General features: G+C 33.5%; 1 protein-coding gene across 7 annotated transcripts in view; it reads left to right on the forward strand.

Annotated features, from left to right (window-relative positions):
- LINGO2 (leucine rich repeat and Ig domain containing 2) overlaps nt 1–16,919 on the forward strand; it is a 1,558,843-nt gene that overhangs the window by 1,164,746 nt on the left and 377,178 nt on the right. The gene's annotated exons all lie outside the window — the stretch shown is intronic.

A 16,919-nucleotide genomic window follows, 5' to 3' on the forward strand; every position in this document is an offset into this window, starting at 1 on the left:
ACATTTCACAGTGTTCCTTATCTCTTACTATTTTTCATGCACATAACTCTATGTTCCCACTCAAACTGAATTAGTTTCCATACTTGTTCTTGTCTTGCTCTCATCTCTATCTGTGCCTTTGCCCACACTATCTTCTATAATTAGAATGTACTACATCTCATTCTCTATTTCTCCAAGTCCCTTCCTTTATTTAAAGCCAAATTCAATCAGTCAGTAAAGATTTATGGATATAAAATGTTTTATTAAATTATTGGGGGCTAGCTGTTTTTAGCTAAATTATTGGAGGCCAGACTGGCTTTTTTCTAAAATATTTCTACTTATAAATTAATAACTATTGTACCCATTTAGGCAACAAGTGTTTATTATTAAAGTATATTAAATATTAATAAAAAATATTGACTATGTGGTAGTCAATACAAGCCAAAAAAACCCAGCACCCTATTTTCTCTAAGAGAACACATGGCCCAAACAGAATTCAGAAGCCCTGCCTAAGAAGAGAGTGCTCATCCACCAGACAGCCTTCTGGGCCTAGAGGGCAAGCCAAGAATGGCATTAGCTATTTTCCTCTTCTGATAGAGGTTTCGGATAGGCTGTTACACACTGATCAAAGCTAATTGGCTAACATCATTCAATTCCATTGATTGATGTGACATGAGGGTGGTCCATATTAAAATGAGTTGTACCATGAAGACATCAGGATTTTAATGGGAGACCAACCCCCTGAGAGCAAAGTCAAAGTCCAGGTAGGTATTGCTTAATCCCCTCAGTTCACTAAACTAAGATGAAAGAGTCTACATCTCTATTGTACCTTTGAGTTGGCTCTGAAAGAGATTAGCCAAAGTTCCTGAACTAAACTTTCTGAAGTGGGGGTGAAGAGAAAGGGTCCCCCCAAAAACCATTATTAATAATTATCTAGAGGGCAGCTAGGTGGCGCAGTGGATAAAGCACTGGGCCTGGATTCAGGAGTACCTGAGTTCAAATCCGGCCTCAGACACTTGACACTTAATAGCTGTGTGACCCTGGGCAAGTCACTTAACCCCCACTGCCCCGCAAAAAAAAAAAAAAAAAAATTATCTAGCAAAAACAAGGCCAAAGTAAATTGCCAGCTGCCAAGAAATATTCCTGGACCCCAAGTTTACCTTCATCGCCACCTTTACTTAGTAAAAGCATTGTATGACGCTCTTCCTTGCACTTATCTCATTCTCCCTTGCCTCATAGTTATTTATACACATAAAATAATTATTAGAGCAGAAAAGTACAGAGACCTCATCAAAATACAAACCTTTCCATTTATATATGAGTAAGCTGAGTTCTAAAGAGGTCAAATGACTTCCCCAAAGTAAAATAACTAGCTAGTGAAAGAGCTTGTCTTCAAATCCAAGTCTCCAGATTCCTAATATAATCAGTGTTTTTTCCACTGCATAATTTTCCTTTTTATTAAGATCATAAATTTAGAGCTAGAAGGTACATTAGAGGCCACATAATCCAAGCCTTCATTTTACAGATGGTGGGACTATAGCCCAGAGAATTTAAATAACTTGCTCAAGGTATCAAAAGTAGTAAGTGTCTAAAAGAGGATTTAAACCCCAATCTGACTCCAAATCCACAGTTCTTTCTACTATACCATGCTGTGTCTAGATTATAAATTCCTTTGGGCACCCAGATCAGGGTCTCTGTTGAATCTATCTTTATATTCATAGTGTCCCTGACAAAGCCTTGTAAAAAGTTAGATTCATTGAATTGAATAATGACAAGGTAACCCTCCCACAACAGGTATGTGCCCTCAATATCTTTAGTATTACAATCTTTTTTTTTTTTTACCTATTTCTGCATTCAGTCTATAGTGTTACTTGAAGTATTGCATTCTACTATTCACTACCAAGATTATGACCTCATATTTAATTTCTATGTTAAAAAAATATCTCTGAGATTTTTACAAGACACATCATTGTTGAAGGATTCTGGCATTTGGGGAAAAATCATGATTATACTAATTATTAATGTATGGTATTACATGCTGTAAAATACTACAGATATGATATATATGTCTCAAGAATATATCTTAACAAAAGCAGTTCTTAGCAAGGGACAGTGTTAAGGAAAAAAAATAATAACTGAATGACAAATTGAATGGGGCTTCCAAATTAAGATTCACTAGCATTCATTATCCTCTCTTAGTTCTTAATTTACATGAGAATAGAGATTTGATTGCTTAGCTTTCCTGTTAGATTAAAAACCTGTACTTAAGACAGAACCAGCTATCTTCCAAATAGTGCCAAACAGAATTCCTGATGGACACTTTCAACTTTAAATCAGAAAGCTTTCAGCTTCTTTGCCCTCACTATACAAATAGGCATTACTTTTAAAATATCCATGTCAAAGATTGATATTTTTCAATTTCTTCTAAGCTTGTTATGTTTGACTTCAAATATTTCAACAATTGTAATACAGTTGCCTTTGGTCATCTGTCTACTTTTCCAAGTCCTTTAACTGGGTGAGGAAATTCTACAAAATCTCTTTACCCCTCATTCCAGCAACTCTTTAAAGGATGTTTTATTTATTCTCATTTTATTGCTCATTTCCCAATAATACCCTCCCCCAATAAAACCAATTTTATAAGAAAAAATACTCTTAAGGAAAACAAATAATCAAATCATTGACTGTCTGATATTATATGCCCCATCCTGCATCTCTCTCTCTAAAAAAAAAAAAAAAAAGGAGATAATGGCTTTTCATCAATTCTTTAATCAAGATTTCACCCTTATTTTTCTTAACTTACTCCTTTGGTAATTAATGTCTAGTGTGAAAAGTTTCATTTTCAATGGGGATATGGCTGAACATATGAGGAACTGTACTTCATTTATTTGAAATATATGTGACTGAAGCTTTGGAACATTTTATTTTACTTACTAGTTTATAATTATGCTTGTTGTGATTTATTACTCACATTTACTATAAAACCTCTCTCTGACCCCTTTTCGGTCTTTCCCATATTGTACCTAATTCTGTATATGAGTAAATAAGAGCACAGGATTTCACATGTAAAATATAACCCTTTTCATTTCTTTGAAAAGCATGCCACCACCAAGGTTTCAATTTCTTAGTTCCTATTAGTTGTTATCCTATCAGACATAATTACATATCAGCTTAAGATATCAATCCTGTCACTAGCAATTATGTGGTCTATTTAGGCAATTGGCTGTAAGATGTGAAATCAGTGATTAAACTTCCATTCAGAATGTTTCCTACACCAGTCAAGGAGCAGGTCTCATGATTATTTCCTCCTAATATTTAACTATCACACTCACTCATATGTTTGGTTTTGTTGGAAAAGTTGAGCTGGTATATTTTTCTCTTTTACTTGTATTTACATATAGAGGGGTTTTTTATGAACAGGGTATAAGAAACAATTTCCATTGGATCAATTTTTTTAAATCTAATGAAGAATGTTATTCTTTTTCCTAATGTAGCCAAGGTCTGATAAAGTGGAATGACATAAGTTGATTTCGTACCCATTTTAAATTCTGGTATACATCGAAAGTGTTGTAAATATTCCAAACAGAAATAGTCACTTAATGTTATAAAGCCCAAAATATTGTGTTTTTATCACATGCTAAAATAGCTATTAAAGTTTATCTAAATGAATATTATTTTTTCTACCTTGTAAAAAGGCTATAATTAGTTGGGGGAGGGGCTACTGGGAACTCCTTTCATAATTCTTTTGTAAATAATGCTAATTTTTCTCTTGGAAGTTTACTCCTTAGATCAAACAGAATAATTTAATCCAGTGTCTTATACATGTAAATTTATGCTTCCCTGTGAACCCATCACTTAAAGAGCAAACAGACTTTCTAGTCAGTTCAATATCTAATTCAAAAATCATCCTCTTTTTATTAAATATTCTCAAGTTTGTTAGTCTGACCAATCTCACATACCTGATTTCCTCAATGTTTTCTATAATCCTCTTACTTTCCTTACCCTCAGTACCTTTTAGTTGTTCCTTTCCCTTCTTTCCTATCTGCCCCTTTTTTTCACTATTTCCTTTCCTCCTAATTCCTCTATCCTTCTACTTATTTACTTGGGTGTTGTGTTTTCATTTATTTTTATGTTCATGCAGAATTAGAGAATGTATATATGATTATCTCAATGAAGAACTCCAACTATAGTGAGTCCTTCCATAAATACAGATAAATTCAAACTAATCTATGACCTAGGAGCTGGAAGGGATTGTAGAGATCATCCAGTCCAAAAGCTCATTTCATAGATAAGGAAACAGAGACTCTAAAGTAAAGCTATTTGCCCCCATTCACATGGGTAGTAAGTGGCAAAGACTAGATTTGAATGTGAGTCTTCTTGTTCTAAATTCAGTGGTTTCTCTACCACACGAGAATGAAGTTCTTGCCCCATGAACATAAGCCCTAAGGAATTTATTGAAACATAACTAGTGCAGGGGGGCAACAAGGTGGTGCAGTGGATAAAGCACCTTCCCTGGATTCGGGAGGACCTGAGTTCAAATATGGCCTCAGACACTTGACACTTACTAGCTGTGTGACCCTGGACAAGTCATTTAACCATCATTGTCCTGTGAAAAAAGAAAAGAAAAAAAAGGAAACATAACAAAGGGGAATGGGGAAAGGAATAAGCATTTGTATAGCACCTATTATGTCCCATGCACTGTGCTAAATGCTTTACAAATATTGTCTTACTTGATCCTTACAAAAACCCTGAACAATTGGCACTGTTATCTCCATTTTACACTTGGCAAAACTTAGGCAAACAGAAGTTAAATGACTCTCCCAGGGTCCCACAGCTAGTAAGTGTCTGAGTCCTAAATTTGAACTCAGTTCTTCAGCAGTCTATCTACTGTGTTACCTAACTGCTGCAAAGTTTAAAAAAAATGTCTAAGGTCTCAAAGTTATTGCCAGGGAAAAAGATTTGACTCTGTCTATACTAACTCCAAGCCCAACATCCTATCCCTCTCCTTTGCTATCTCTTCTATATAATTCTGTCATTTATATAATTAATTAAGAAATTAGAATCATAGAACATAAGAGTTATATTAGTCCTCAGAATTCTAATCATATCTATGTAGATGGTATTTGTTTATAAAACCATAGGTTCTCTCCTGAACTACTATTCCACTGAACTACTGTCCAACTTTCTGCTTGGCATATCAAACTAGATGTCCCATAGGTATCTCATATGCAATATCTCCAGAAGAGAATTCATTCTCTTTCCCCCAAAACCCACCCTATTTTCAAAGTTCCTTGTTACTGTCAAAGTATTCAGCATCCTCCCTGTCACCTAGTCCCTTCATCTCAGTATTAATTTAAATTTCTCACTGTCCCCTGACATAACCAGTCCAAGCCAAATATTGTCATCTCTTCCTTTACATCTTATACAAATATTTTTTTTGCTCCACTCATATAGATACAGCCCTACAGTCCTTTGTCATTTCTTGCATGGACTATTTTAGTAGTCTTCTCTCTGCTTTGCCTTTCTCAAATCTTTCATCATGCCAATCTATCCTGTACTCAACTGCCAAAGTGATTTTTCTAAAGCATATGTCATATCACTCCCTCATTCCAGGGGCTCCCTCTTACTTCCAAGATCCAATATAAAGTCTTGTTTTGCATTTTAAGCCCTTTATAATCATGCCTTTGTTTCCTTTCTGGCCTTCTTTTCAATAATTTCCTACCAAGAACCAGATGATCCAGCTACTCTGGACTACTTGTAGTTTCTCAAATGAAACACTTCATTCTCCATCTCCATGCTTTTTACTTGCTATACCCCAGGCTCAGAATTCTCTGCCCACTTGCCTCTATTTCTTAATTTTTCCTCCCTCTCTTCAATGCTTTGCTTTATTTATACCTCCTGCAAGAAATTCCCAACTGCTAATACCTTCCCCTTTCAAATTACATCCATGTACTCTACATAATTTGTGTATATACCTAGTTTCTTATATGTTTTCTTTCCCATTTAGAATAGTCACTGTTTTTTGCTTTTTTATATCCCCAGTACTTGGCACAGTACCTCTCATGTTGTTGTTTTTGGTGATGGTTTTTGGTGGTTGTTGTTTTTGTGTTCAGTTCTGTCTGACTCTTTGTTACCCCATGGACCATATTGTCCATGGCAAAGATGCTAGAGAGGTTTGTAATTTTCTTCCCCAATGGATTAAGGCAAACAGGGGTTGATTGACTTGCCCAGGGTCATACAGCTATTAAGTATCTGAGGTCAAATTTGAATTCAGGTTTTCCCGACTCTAGTCCCATAGCTCTATCCACTGAACCACCTATCTGACTCCTACCTCTCGTGTAGTAGTGATTAATAATTTTTTCTTGACTGACCACCTGACTGACTAGTCCAACACACTTATATCATAGGTAAGGAAACTGAAAACTCAATAAATTAAGAGAATTGTGAAGGTGGTAAGGAGCACACATATTCTCCTCTATAAGGTGTATCTACTAAGATTCCATGAAAAGCATGATTTATCAACAATTAAAGTAACTGAAATGCTAAAACAAATATTTAACTAATCCCTAATCATAATAGGGAGGGAGAATGATTCTAATTAATAATAAAAATAACAACAGGGGCAGCTAGGTGGCACAGTGAATAGAGCACCGGCCTTGGAGTCAGGAGGACCTGAGTTCAAATCTGGGCTCAGACACTTGACACTTATTAGCTGTGTGACCCTGGCAAGTCACTTAACCCCAATTGCCTCACCAAAAAAAAATAATAACAACAATAATAATAACTACCATATACTTACTATGACATTTACTTTGTGCCAAGCACTGCCCTAAATACTTTATGATTATTATCTCATTTTATCTTCACAATTACCTTGGAAGGAAGGTGCTATTATTATTCCCATTTTACAGATGTTGAAACTGAGGCAAACAAGGATTAAGTGCCTCTTTCAGACTAACACAACTATTAAATATGTCTGAGTGTGGATTTGAACTCAGATCTACTTGATTCCAAACCTGGCTCTCTTGTGCTACCAAACTGTCCCAAATGTCTTAAGTCAATGTGAAGGAAATTGTAAAATATCAATTAAATTAAGGACCACAAAGGGATAATATATGAAAATTGGTATTTCATGACTATTAGACATGAACTATTAGACTTCTTTATTACACTTTGTCCTATGAAATTTCTCACTTATCTGTGATACACATTGTCTATAATTTTCAGTATCCTGTAAAAAGTTTTCTTTTTTTCATCTTTTTGACTTGTCACTGTTTTAAATTTCTACCTGCTTTATAAAAACAGCAGAAGACTGGACACAAATCTCATCAAAGATAATATTTCAAGCAAAATTATGCCATATCCTTCCATTTTCTGAGCTCAGAAATAGATCAGTTGATCTGTCCTTGGTAAATTAATGTCAGGCACTGCTGTGCATCAGTAGACACTTAGACATTGCTAATTTGTAGGTACAGATCTCTTAGTGTGCTTAGGGGATACAGTAGAAAAATTGAGATGAAATAAGGATTTGCATGCATTGTTGGAGAGGTTTTTCCTTGATATTCCTTGCAGTAGAGCAATCATCAAAATCAACATTTTTTTTTCTGATCTGGCAACAAATATTGAAGAATCATTAATGGGCAAGAAATCCTATGATTGAAATATAAATATGAAGCTTATTTTAAATATGGGAGATTGTGCCCATGACTTTGCTGTCTTTTGGAAAGTTAGCAGAATATATTTTGTTAGATGCAACCACATTTGTATGAACTATATGTTGACCAATGAAACTGAGCAGTTAACAAAGCATTAGTGACTTCAGAAAGAACAGTTTCAAGATAGTAGAAGAAGTGGAAGCCAGATTGCAAGGGATGATTAGTCAGTGGATGATGAGAAATGGGGTAAAAAGTATAGATAATTCTATAAACTTAGACCAAACAAGAGGGAATAGAAGACAATGGCCACAATGCATAGTATGGACAGTGAATAATTGTAACTTTTTTAAGCTGTTGAATACCATTTCTTGTCTTTATGTAAAGGGGAAGAGGAGGAAAGAAAGACAGGGAGAGATAGGGATCAGTAAGGGAAAGAAAAAACAGAGAGACATAAAGAAAAATAGAGTAACAGATACACAGAGAGACAGATAAAGAGAAACAGAGGGGTAGAGGCAGAGATCTACAAAATCAAGTTTTTGTGGGAGATTAAAAAGGATTTATGACACAGATAAAGAGTTTAGTTTTGGCAAGAAGGAGAGCTACCTCAGACCATAATTTCAAAATGTTTCCATGAAATTATTGTGGATTAAAAAATAATATACATATATAACATCAGATTTGTGAAAATTATTTCCTAACTTTCCAAAAAAATAAAAGATCTTTGACTTAGAGAGGTATTTAAGATCCAGGAAATGGAATAAGCCTGATTTCATTATATACTTCAATAAAGATGGAATTTGTGAGATCATCATAAAACTTTTAAAATTATTTACATCTTATTAACTTTAAAATGCCTGTATCTTGGATAGCTGTTTTTCAAAGATAGACATGATGTAATTCTAAGAACTCATGTTTTGGTGCCAATCATGTGGGGCCTAGATTTAACAGAATTTTCTTTTTCCTATTTCTGGGGGTTAGTACCAGTTTTCTGTAATTAAAACATGAAATGAATATTTTGAGTGATTCTTATAAGTTGCATAATTAGTAATGAAACTGTTAACATACTAAATGGGAACCAGCAAACAATACTATGTCATTTGAACTTAATTACATGTTTTGTCACAGGCTATCAATGCAGTCCTCTGTCAATGGCTTTATTTCTAGAAAAGAAAAAAAGTGAAAAGAATGTATGATTTCTTTTAGTTCATTTAAAATTGAGCAAAGGAAGCTCTATTTCAAAAAAAAAAAAAAGATTACTAACTTACTTGTTATGAAACTTGTTCCAGACATTGTTCTTTAAAACCATGTTTGCTAGGATATGTTTCTGTCTGCAGTATATAGAGAACGTATTGGTGTCTTCATATACTTTGAACTCTACCCAATACTAAATACAGAAGACCAGATCTTTTACAATACATGTGAAAAATTATATCGGGGACTAAAAATAAATGGAGCTATAAAAAGTAGTTGCAAGGAAATAAATTTGCTGCCACAAAATGTTGTCTTATTTTTCTTTCTCCTAGATTTTTGTAGCAGAAATCTTACAGTTTTAAGTTCTGGTGGCTTAACTGATATGGTAGCATTGGTATAGTAAAAGATTGGTTCATGCTTGAAACTTAGAATATATCAAGTAGTTCTGTACAGTGAGCACCAACTCTGGAGTCTGAGGACCCAGGTTCAAATCCTACTTCTGGTGCATTCTAACTGTATGATTTAGGGTAAATCACTTAACATTTCTGACCTCAATTTTCTCAACTGTTAGTTGAGGGAGTTCGATTAAATAGTCTGAAGTTCCTTCTAGCTTTAAATCTACCCTTCTTTGACCCCAAGGCTGGTTCATATATGAAGTCTATAATATGCCCATGTGTCATATTTAAATGAACACTCACTCTAAGGCTGGAGGACCAGGGTTCAAATCCCAACTGTTATTCCCTGTGTGGCCTTAGCCAAGTAATGTAATTTCCCTGGACCTCAATTTCCTGAACTATAAAATGAGGGGCTTCAACTAGATGCCCTGTGAGGTCTCTTTCTGCTCTCTACATATGTGATCAAGGATCCTACATGCTTAAGTATGCCCTAAGTACTGAACTCTGTTCTGTGAGCACAAAATATAAATATATATATATATGTGTGTATATATGCATGTAAAATATGTTATATGTTCATGTTATATATGTGTGTATATATATGTATATATACACATATATGTATATATAAAACTTGGGGAGGTCACACCCATACAAGACCTAACACAGTGGATTGCAGAGTATAAACTCAATAAATATTATTGAATCAAATTTTACTGAATATGTATCAAACAATGGAAGGACTCTTTTTACAGAGCTTTTTTGTACATTTAACAAAATTATTTTAATGGGTCCATTATCTCATCAGAATGAGACCTTCTTCCTCTTATGAGAACCAGAACCCTCAATCCTCTCTTATTGTGTCTTATTTGTATTTATCTCTTTCCATGATATTTCATAGAAATATCATCCATCATGCCAAAGGTTTTCTCCTCCTATTTTTATGTTTCATGGTTATCACTATAACACTTAAGCTGTCAATCTATTATCCTTTCACTCTTGCTATATGCCCAGCTACATGAGAATCACAATGCCTGGCACATGTGATTTGGTTGATAAATGCTTGTTCATTAGTCGATTGTTATGTTAATTAATCACCCCTCCTCTCTTTCTAGTAATACATAATACTTGTATGAGGCTACCTGTACATCACCCCGGCATCCATATAGGACAAGTTTATCTTTGTCATAACATCTTAAATTACCACAAACAAACGGATTTTGAAATGTTGCAGCCTCATCCTCTTCTTTATATGGAACACAAAAGCAGAAATAGCTATGACCAGTTGCCAATGATTAATTTGGGTGAAGTACTTGTGAAGGAAGCATTTACTTCTTTTCCCTTTTATGAGTCTATGAGGTGTTTCTAGCTGAAAGTAAAAAAGGGTGTGTTAGGCAGCACCATGATTCTTGGATATTACTAAGGGCTTTAAAGCTAGTTTCAAAGGAATTCTTATATAAAAGCTAATATAATATATAAAGTCTAAAATAATGCTATGAAGATTATTAGAAATATGAAAAAACTTTAAGCACCCATGAGACAAGATACATTGGATATATTTGGTTAGCATGTGCTTTACTGTTACTAAAATGTGTTTTTGCCCTTCTCACTCTATTTCCTAAACTTTTCTTTTAAATAAGGGCAGCATCATTGGATAGAGGAATGGGAGGAGGGATATTTTCAGAAATTAATGTGGTGCAAAATACCAAAAGATATCTCTAAAAGTAATTTTTTAATAGAAAAACTCCATAGAGATTTATTCATTTACTTTTCCTACAAAATAATCATGGCAGTAGCACAAGGAAGACCCGCATTAGAGCACAGAGATCTGCTGTCAGAGGAAACTATTTTTCTGGCATTCTAGGTCCTCTTTTCATGTTATTCCATTTGGATCTGGCCAAAGTTCCATGATTTAGGCACAATAGGTGCATTGTTCATAAAACCCTATTCGGTTAAAGCTAAATTAAAATCAGTGGTTTCTGCCTACCATGGTGGTTTAAATCAATGCATTGGGCCATTTGGATCACTAGTAAATGTTTTCTTTGAATATCCTTAAAGTGTAGGTATAAAATTATAATGTAAGAAACAGAGAAGCAGAAGCAATATGAGAAAAAGATAGGGACTGGATGTGGGATTTCATTCAGAGTACATTAGACACAGTAGGCATGTAAGTAGGTCTAGGTCTATTTGGTAAAATATATGTCAGATTGAATTGAATGAGCTTTAGCATTTACTGTAATTGATTCATTCAAAAATGTAGTTGGGAAAGGAAAAAAAAAAAGAAAGCATTAAGCTGCTTTCTTTCTATCTACAGCAACCATCTGAACCAAGAATTGAGACACATGTTCTGACAAACTTTCTCCACCCCTCTTAATTCTAATACCTATCCTCTTTTATTTACTTTTTATATTGAATATAGCTTGTTTGTAAATATGTGTTTGTTGTTTCTCCCATTAGATTATGAAATCCATGAGGACAGTAGCTGTCCTTTTGCTGCATTTTATATCTTCACTGTTTAGCAGGTACCTGGCACACAGTAGGCCTTTAATGTTTATTGACTGGGGATGTTTTTTTAGTTTTTGAATTTATTTCTGTGGCATTTTTCTATGACATATGAGTACAAAAATTATCAATGTGAAAACACACAGCACAGGGAAATACCATGGCAAGTTACCACCACCCATACCAGGCTACCCAAGCTACATTTGTACCACATACATAGTTATAAACAGACCCAGTATGTGTCAGTAGATCAATATTCATGAATAATTATGATGTCTCATACCTTGATTTTCCAATTTCTGAGGCTCTCATTTCTCTCTGTATACATGTTTCTATTGTGGTACTTGCCTTGATTGATCAGTTACTATTTTCTTATGTTTTGGAATTTCCATTAAAGTATAATGATTTAGAGGGATAATAGGATTTATTGTCACAGTGCTGATATCTCAGTCTGAGAAGTGACATCAAAATCATCACACAACCGTGTCAAAGAATTGGAATTTGTAAGTTTTAAGCCTATCCTTATAGAAGATGTACATTTTAATTGGATTCCTTTCCCTTGGTTAAGTTAATAGAATAGCTTGAAAATTGAAGGAAGTAACTAGCTAATTTGCCAGACATAGTTTTATCAGAAACATGGAAAATTATATATATATATATATACATATATATGTATATATATGTATATGTATATATGTATGTATATATGTATATGTGTGTATATGTGTGTAAATAATATACTATATATACATATATACACACACTATATATGTGTGTATATATGTATATATGTATATATGTGTATATTTATATAGTAAATTATAATACTACTAAAAGTATCTGAAAATATACTAATTATGACCAAGTGAAATATTTCTAAATATTGTATAGGTTTAATTTTTAACCCCATCATTATTCAATAAGCAATTAGAAAATAATAATCCTCCATTTTCTTATCTTTTCTGATTCAGAAAATTGTCTAAGTACACTTAAGGAAAACAAGGTTACATGGGTTTGAGAAAATTATCAAGGTCATTCCATGACTATTAACTCATTGTTGATCACAAGACAATCCCAAGAAACAGAAAATAAATGCACCAGTAAAAATGTGCCCAAAGGACCATAAATGCAAATCAAAAAACATTTTTTCTACTACTAGTGCCTTAATAATACTATCTCTGTACCTGAAAGTTATTACAGTTTAAACACATTAGAAACAAAATTTTCCCCAAAATGCAAATTAAATTAAAATCATTTTGTTTTTATGTTTAGAAGTCAACATTAAGAAAATAGGAATGAACACAGTTTCTTCCAGGGGAAATTTGTTCCAGAATTCTTTTAGTCTATTTGAATCTAGCCTTTTTCACTAATCCATTCATACCAAGAGAATATCTCTGAATATAACACTCATTAATTCTCTTTCAACTAAAATCAGTTCAGAAGATTCTGTCATTATATATCAGGCAAAGAGGTACATAGATGCTCATATAATATTATACTTGGAAGGGAACTTAGAAATCAACTAGTCCAAAGCCCTAGATTTACAAAAACAAACAAACAAACAAAAAAACCACACAACCTGATTTACCCAAGGTCACTCAGGTGAGACATTGACTGAAGAGTGGAAACTAGAGCCTAAAACTCAGGTTTTCTTATTACCCTTTGACTTTGTTATTGTGCTGAAAATTTTAACTCTTTCCTGAAAGGGGAGCATGGTATGTTCTTTGTTTAATCATCACAAAATTTTAAGATAAAGAGACACCCACCCCCCAAAAAGACGAAATATAAGTGAAATAAGAAGTTTTCTCATATTATAGATTCATGTACCATAGTTTAGTTGAACTTATTTACAGATATACAATCTTTTCTTGGTTTTTACATTCTTGTAGAAATCCCATTATCGGATATTTCTTCTACATGCTTTGTTGTAAAAAATACCACATTTATGGAGGAGGGGGTAGGGTGGAGAATGATACCTGGAATTCTAATCACCAATAGGTATATATGACATTTTATAGATTATTAAACTCAATTTTTACCTCTGTCCATGAAATTACCAAATGATGATAACTCCTAAATTATACCCAAAGCCAGCATATTTGATATTGCCTTGCTTTACTTAGCATTTCTGCATATAGTTGTGAAATAACTTTAGTTGTTTAAATGTATGTATGTGCTTACTTTTCTCACTACTTTTGGTTGCTTTGAATAAAGACCAGTAGCACAAGACCAAATACCCACAAGATAAAATCAACTAAATAAATTTAATCATACTTAATGTACTTAATTTTATTGTGAAGGATGGTTCTTTCTTAATTTATTTTTCATTCACAAGTATCACTTCATAAAGTATTGATTGAACCTGAGTCCTTCCTATGAAATGCAAGATGAGAGAAATACAAGCATATTTATTGCTTTCAAATACATTATCATTCATTCGTAGACATTAATAGTTTAATGATGGCAAAATGTATTAATTAAGCAAATATCCTAATATCCAAATGACATAGCAATGTGTAGTCAAATAAGAAATAGATTTGGAATCAGCTGTGTTACTATGAACACAACTTTTCAACCTTCAATTTCTTTGTCTATAAAATGAAGATAACAATACTTATACTATCTGCCTCATAGGATTGTGGTAAGAATACTACTTTGTACATTATAAAGTAGCAGATAAATGTCCTGTGTTGTTGTCTGTAACTGTTTAGCTCTGTTAAGCACATGTATTGATATTTGGTTTTTAACTTAGGTATATATTATACGTACAGTAAATGACAGGTACTTTAGGGTCTGAAGTTCTGAATATTTGTTTGGTGACTCCCAAGCAGATACATCTGGGCTCCTAAAATGACTTATTGTTGTTGTTGTTGTTTGGCAGAGATACTGTAGTGGTTTGCCATTTCCTTCTCCAGCTCATTTTATAGCTGAGGAAACTGAGGCAAACAGGGTTAAGTGACTTGCTTAAGTCACATAGATAATAAGTATCTGGGGCCATATTTGAAATCACAAAGGTGTTTTCCTGACCCCAGGCCCAGCACTCTGCACTACCTCAGGGGATGGAGCCCTGGGCCTGGAGTCAGAAAGACCTGAGTTCAAATGTGGCTTCAGACACCTACCACCTCAGCTACTATTCACTAGTCAAGAAAATTTCATAAGAAAACTGGAAAGCAGTGTCATAGAAATTAAGTTTAGAATACTTCACACCATATACCTAGATAGACTCCAAATGGATACATGACTTCGATATCAATAGTCTCATTATATTCAAATAAGAGAAACAGTGAAAGACTTAGGCTCTTCTCAGCAGTGCAGTGATCTAGGGCAATTCCAAAGGCTTATGATGAAAAATGCTCTCCACATCCAGAAAAAGAACTATGGAGGTTAAATGGAGATCAAAGTATACTATTTTTACTTTCTTTGTTTATTTTTTTCTCTCTTGTTCTGATTCTTTTTTTACATGACTAATATAGAAATATGCAAAACATGATTGTACATATATAACCCATATCTGATTGTTTGCTGCCTTGGGGAGGGAGGAGGAAGGAGAAGGAAGGAAAAAAAAATTGGAACTCAAAATCTTACAAAAACTGAATGTTGAAAACAATCTTTACATGTAATTGGAAAATAAGTTAAAATACTACCATATACCAAAAAGACCCTAACTTTCAGATCTATGGAAAAGAGAAAAGTTTATGACCAAACAAGATATAGCAAGGATCAAAGGATATGAAACAATTTTGATTACATACAATTTTAAAGTGTTTGTACAAATGAATCTTATGTAACTCAAATTAGAAGGGAAACATTTAACTGAAGAAAAAATCTTTCTCTGCTAAACTGATCATTTTCAATATATTTATAAGAAAATGTACCTAATTCATAAGAATAAGAACCATTCCTCAATTTATAAATGATCAAAGGATATAAATAGGCACTTTTCCAAGGGAAAAAAAAGCTATCAACAATCATTTTTAAAAGCTACAAATGATTAATTATTAGAGAAATACAAGTTAAACAAAATTTGAGATTATACCTTAGAGTCATCAAATTAACAAAGTTCCAAAAAAGTGGAAAATGACAAATTCTGAAAGTACTGCAAAAAAATACGAATATTGATGAACTGTTGGCAGAGCTATGAATTATTTCAGCCATCCTAGAAAGCAATTTGGAAGTATGTCCAAAATGTCATTCACTCATGCTTACCCTTTGATCCAAAGATACCACTATTAAGCCTATACTCAAAGAGATAAAAGAAAGTAGAAAAGGACCTTCATGTATAAATATATCTATAATGGATCTTTTTGTAGTGGTAAAGAGCTGGAAACTAAGGAGGTGGCCATTGAGAATATATGAATAAATTATGCTAATTCCAATATAATGGTGTTATAATCTAACCTAAGAAATGATAAAAGGAAGCTTCAGACAAGAAAAAACATCTGGTAATACTTGTATAAATAGATGCAGGGTAAAATGAGCAGAACCAGCAGAAAGAATGGTTCATAGACAATAAAAGTTATAAAGACAAACAAATTTGAAATACATAAGAAGTCTGATTGATGGAAGATGAACTACGATCCTGGAGGACCAATGTTGATACATGGTACCAATCTCCTAACCGAATGCTGATGAAAATAGCAAAGTGAAGAATGAGACATACATTTTTGAAAATGGCTAATGCAGCAACTTGTTTTGCTTGATTATTAATTTTTGTTACAAGGTTGCTTTTTTTTTTTCTTCTCGCTAAATGCAAGCAAGAAGGAAAAGTAGAAAGGGGGGAAATCCTTATTAATTGTAAAAACTAGCAAATGAAATTTTAAAGTAGTCACTCTTGCTAAAACAGAAACAGAGATCTAAACTGGGTTATCACTGTATTATTAGAAAGGCAGAATGGGGTAGTATATCCAATGCAGGACTTGGAGTGAGGCTTGAATATCGCCTCATATTCTTATGAGTTTTGTGATCCTTGGAAAGCCATTTAACTCTTGTTGGTCTTAGTTTTCTTATCTGTAACATGAAAAAAAAACAAAAGCACCCTGTTTTCAGATTTATTGTGTGGATTTAAAGCAATTTCACATTTAAAGACATCATATAAATGTTTGTTGTTATTGTATTATATAATAAGGGAATTCCATTTGAAAATGCCCCAAGAATATGTTAAATCCCAACTTCACTGCTCCAGCTACAGATGTCTATTAAC

This window comes from Dromiciops gliroides, chromosome 1, assembly GCF_019393635.1.
Source record: "Dromiciops gliroides isolate mDroGli1 chromosome 1, mDroGli1.pri, whole genome shotgun sequence".
Taxonomy (NCBI): domain Eukaryota; kingdom Metazoa; phylum Chordata; class Mammalia; order Microbiotheria; family Microbiotheriidae; genus Dromiciops; species Dromiciops gliroides.